Genomic DNA, 7,500 nt, shown 5'->3' with positions numbered 1-7,500 from the left:
ATTAAACTACCAATGACTCTTTCACACGGCAATTACATTAAAAAAGAAAACGATATTCTAAAACACAACTTGAAAACACTCTGAAAGTGTATTCAAATGATTTTAAAAGTCTGCTGATTATTTCAATCATCCAACAACAAACCATTTCAATTAACCCTCATGTGACCTTTGGGGTCAAGTTGACCCCATTCGATGTTTAAAGTCTCAACATATATGATTGACATGTTTTTTGCTTCATATTTTACGACTTTTCCTTATTTAAAGAGGACAACTGGGAAAACATGACATTCACATGATTCCATGTTCCCAATGTCCTGAACACACTCGCGCACATCGGTGTTCTTTGGGGTCAATTTGACCCCCAGGCTGAAATATCAACATGTTATGGACCTATTTTATTTGTTTGGGTTGTTTTGGATGATATTGAGGTCACTATAACTCCAACATGCAATTTAAAAAATCTTCCAAAAGGTTTTGGGCCCTAACACAACCAGCAAACACAGATAGTTCACACATGAGGCAGGGGAGGGGCAAACATGTACAAGTTTACACAGCGGCCTTCGACACACTGTTTTATTTAAGGGCTATTTAGATATCAACAAACACACATTACGTACCTGGCACTTAAACGCGGGAACTAATTGGAATTAGAATAATTTTCTGGAGCAAATGATTTAAAAAATCTGCTGATGATGTCAATCGTCCAACAACAAACCATTTCAATGAAACCGTTTGTTTGTGTGGATCCTTTCCATCTGTGAGTAGAACGTTGAGAGTCTCTTGTGCCTGCGCCTCGCTGGTCCTCCCGTTACTTTACTTCATCAGAGTTGATGTGTTCAGCTCTGACTCGGACCTGAACGCACATTGCAGATCCGCAACTTGAAAGGTTGTCGTCACTTTTTGAGCCTCTAACCCTCAACCTCCCCAATTATTTCCCCTTCTTTAGACTTTCCTCCAGCGGCCTTATTCTGCAAACACAGTCTGCGCTCCCTCCACCTCTCGTCTCGTTTGAGCCGTCAAGTTGAAACATCTCTCCTCATCTATCGCTCTCCTGTTTGCAGGCACCATTTTTCTTCCCCGACCTTTTTTTCTCTTTTTGTGCCATCCTTTCTTCCATCCCTCCATAACCTCCTCGCGTCCTTGCTGCTGTCAGACAATGCTTTCAGAAGCCGAGGGCAGACGCCCGCAGCTCGGTCCCCGGATGGGGCGACTTAGTCGGACACACAAAGCCTCCTGTGTGAGATGTATGAAGTGGCACTATATGAATATGCAACCGTCTAAATGACACATGCAGCAAACACGGGGAGCCGTGAGCAGATGGTCGGAGCAGGAATCTGCATTCAAGTCGGTGAAAGCTCGACGCTCCGAGCTCCTCGTGCTGCACCTGCTGAACAGAAGACGTGAGTGTTGGCTGTGTGCGAGTGTGCGTTAATGTGCGTCTGCTCCAGCGGACGCCGCATAGCGGATCCACAGGCGTGTGTCTGCGGGTGTCCGCTGGGCTCAGGATCAGCAGAATGCCACTGGAATGAGAAGAAGTGTGGCGTTGCCATGGCAACAGACGAATGCCAGAGCAGCCGGGAGCAGCAGGATGTAAACCCCGGCGCTCGTCACAGCGGGGGGGAGAAGAACGAAGGACCCGATGAACCAACATCTCTCCTCCCGGAGCGCTCGGCCCGATTCATCTTCCATGAACAAACCGCCATCACAAATGCTGTGTATGCAGATTCCCATGCGCTGCACGCAACGTCTGCTCAGGGACACGAATGCACACATGCACACACATCAACACATGCACACACATCAACACATGCACACACATCAACACATGCACACACACCATCACATGCACACACATCAACACATGCACACATCATCACATGCACACACATCAACACATGCACACACACCATCACATGCACACACACCATCACATGCACACACATCAACACATGCACACACATCAACACATGCACACACATCAACACATGCACACACATCAACACATGCACACACATCCACACACATCAACACGTGCACACACATCAACACATGCACACATCAACACATGCACACACATCAACACATGCACACACATCAACACATGCACACATCAACACATGCACACACATCAACACATGCACACACATCAACACATGCACACACATCAACACATGCACACACATCAACACATGCACACACATCAACACATGCACACACATCAACACATGCACACACATCAACACATGCACATCATCACATCACACACATGTACACATGCACACATCAACACATGCACACACATCATCACATGCACACACATCAACACATGCACACACACATCAACACATCAACACATCACAACACATCACACACATCAACACATGCACACCATCACATGCACACATCACACACATCACACATGCACACACATCAACACATGCACACACATCACACACACATCAACACATGCACACACACCATCACACACATCAACACATGCACACACATCATCACATGCACACACATCAACACATGCACACACACCATCACATGCACACACATCAACACATGCACACATCAACACATGCACACACACATCACACACATCACATGCACACACACACATCAACACATCACACACACACATGCACACACATCAACACATCAACACATCACACACATGCACATCAACACATGCATGCACACACCATCACATGCACACACATCATCACATGCACACACATCAACACATGCACACACATCAACACGTGCACGCACATCAACACATGCACACACATCAACACATGCACACACATCACACATCACACACATCAACACATGCACACATCATCACATGCACACACATCAACACATGCACACATCAACACATGCACACATCACACACACATGCACACACATCAACATCACATGCACACACATCAACACATGCACACACATGCACACATCAACACATCATCACATGCACACATCAACACATGCACACATCAACACATGCACATCATCATACACATCAACACATGCACACACACATCACATGCACACACCATCACATATCAACACATCATCACATGCACACATCAACACATGCACACACATCAACATACACCATCAACACACACATCAACACATGCACACACATCAACACATGCACACATCAACACATGCACACACATCAACATGCACACACATCATCACACACAAATCAACACATGCACACACACACACATGCACACACATCAACACATGCACACACATCATCACATGCACACACATCAACACATGCACACACATCAACACATGCACACACACCATCACATGCACACACATCAACACATGCATCACACATGCACACACATCAACACATGCACACACATCAACACATGCACACATCAACACATGCACACACATCAACATGCACACATCAACATATGCACACACATCACATGCACACATCAACACATGCACACACATCAACACATGCACACATCAACACATGCACACACATCATCACATGCACACACATCAACACATGCACACACATCAACACATGCACACACATCAACACATGCACACACATCAACACATGCACACACACCATCACATGCACACATGCACACATCAACACATGCACACATCAACACATGCACACACATCAACACATACACACACACATCAACACATGCACACACATCAACACATGCACACACATCACATGCACACATCAACACATGCACACACATCACATGCACACACACACACATCAACACATGCACACACATCAACACATGCACACACACCATCACATGCACACACATCAACACATGCACACACACCATCACATGCACACACATCAACACATGCACACATCAACACATGCACACACACACATCAACACATGCACACACATCAACACATGCACACACACCATCACATGCACACACATCAACACATGCACACACATCAACACATGCACACACATCAACACATGCACACACACCACATCACATGCACACATCAACACATGCACACATCACACATCAACACATGCACACCATCACATGCAAACACATCAACACATGCACACACATCAACACATGCACACACATCAACATGTGCACACACACCATCACATGCACACACATCAACACATGCACACACATCAACACATGCACACACATCAACATGCATGCACACATCATCACATGCACACACATCAACACATGCACACACATCACACACATCAACACATGCACACACATCACATGCACACACATCACACACACATCAGCACACATGCACACACATCAACACATGCACACACATCACATGCACACACATCAACACATGCACACATCAACACATGCACATCAACACATGCACACACACATCAACACATGCACACATCAACACATGCACACACATCAACACATGCACACACACATCAACACATGCACACACATCAACACACACACATCAACAGACACACACACAGACACACATGCACACACATCAACACATGCACACACATCAACACGTGCACACACATCAACACATGCACACACATCAACACGTGCACACACATCAACACGTGCACACACATCAACACGTGCACACACATCAACACACACAACACATGCACACACCATCACATGCACACATCAACACATGCACACATCAACATGCACACATCAACATGCACACACATCAACACATGCACACACAAACACACACATCAACACACACAACACATGCACACACATCAACACATGCACACACATCATATGTACACACATCAACACATGCACACATCAACACACATGTACACACATCAACACATGCACACATCAACACATGCACACACACATCAACACATGCACACACATCAACACATGCACACACATCAACATGCACACATCAACACATCACACACATCACACACACATCACATGCACACATCAACACATGCACACACATCAACACAAGCACACACACATCAACACAAGCACACACACACACATCAACACAAGCACACACATCAACACGTACACACCATCACATGCACACACATCAACATGCACACACATCACATCACATCAACACATGCACACATCATCACACACACACATCAACACAAGCACACACACACACATCAACACAAGCACACACATACATCAACACAAGCACACGCACACACACACACATCAACATCAACACAAGCACACACACACACACATCAACACAAGCACACACATCAACACATGCACACACATCACGCACACATCACATGCACACACACATCAACACATGCACACACATCAACACATGCACACACATCAACACATGCACACATCAACACATGCACACACATCACACACAACACATGCACACACACATCAACACATGCACACATGCACACACATCAACACATGCACACATCAACACATGCACACACATCAACACATGCACACACATCAACACATGCACACACATCAACACATGCACACACACCATCACATGCACACACATCAACACATGCACACACATCAACACATGCACACACATCAACACATGCACACACATCAACACGTGCACACACACCATCACATGCACACACACACACACACATCAACACATGCACACATCAACACATGCACACACATCAACACATGCACACACATCACATGCACACACATCAACACATGCACACATCAACATGCACACACATCAACACATGCACACACACATCAACACATGCACACACATCACATGCACACACATCAACACATGCACACACCATCACATGCACACATCAACACATGCACACACATCAACATGCACACACATCACATGCACACATCAACACATGCACACACATCACACACATCAACACACACACATCATCACATGCACACACCATCAACACATGCACACACACACACATACACACACAAACACATGCACACACATCATCACATGCACACACATCAACACATGTACACACCATCACATGCACACATGCACACACACATCACATCATACACATCATGCACACATCAACACATGCACACACATCAACACATGCACACACATCAACACGTGCACACACATCAACACATGCACACACATCAACACATGCACACACATCAACACATGCACACACACCATCACATGCACACACCATCACATGCACACACACATCACACACACCATCACACACACATCATCACATGCACACATCAACACGTGCACACACATCAACACATGCACACACATCAACACATGCACACACATCATCACACACACACATCAACACGTGCACACACATCAACACATGCACACATCAACACATGCACACATCAACACGTGCACACACATCAACACATACACACACATCAACACATGCACACACACATCATATGTATACACATCACATACGCACACACATCACACACACACATCACACACACATCACATGCACACACACCATCACATGCACACACACACATGCACACACATCAACACATGCACACACACCATCACATGCACACACATCAACACATGCACACACATCAACATGCACACATCAACACATGCACACACATCACATGCACACACATCAACACATGCACACACACCATCACATGCACACACATCAACACATGCACACACATCAACACATGCACACACACCATCACATGCACACACATCAACACATGCACACACATCAACACATGCACACACACATCATGCACACATCATCACACACACATCAACACATGCACACACACCATCACATGCACACACATCAACACATGCACACACACCATCACATGCACACACACCATCACATGCACACACATCAACACATGCACACACCATCACATGCACACACATCACATGCACACATCAACATGCACACACATCAACACATGCACACACATCATCACATGCACACACATCAACACATGCACACACATCAACACATACACACACATCAACACATGCACACACACATGCACACACATTATCACATACACACACATCAACACGTGCACACACATCAACACACACACACACACACACACACACACACACACACACACACACACACACACACACACACACAGGTCTAAGTGCAGGCATTGATAGCTTCCCATGCAGTTGGGCTGATTGCTAGTGTGAACTCAGGAGCTGCTTCTGGCTCCATCCCCAAACTCTCTGGATTAATCCTTTTCCTCTTCTAGATTTATTTTCCAGCATGAGGTCTGTTTTCTGTTTTCTGTTTTCTGTTTTATTTACTGAGGCAGCAACAACACTGTCAGGGAGACGGAGGACTCTTCGGGTTGGATGTCGCCTCAGGTTCTTGAGGCAAGATTTCTAACCTGTTTTTCCCGTCTGAACATCTCCAATTTCTGGTTATTTTTTCCTAAATAATTCATAAGCAAAAAATAAAGCGAGAGGACCATAAAAAAATACAGT

This window comes from Pseudoliparis swirei, chromosome 11, assembly GCF_029220125.1.
Source record: "Pseudoliparis swirei isolate HS2019 ecotype Mariana Trench chromosome 11, NWPU_hadal_v1, whole genome shotgun sequence".
Lineage (NCBI taxonomy): Eukaryota > Metazoa > Chordata > Actinopteri > Perciformes > Liparidae > Pseudoliparis > Pseudoliparis swirei.
This window is presented reverse-complemented; position numbering follows the sequence as displayed.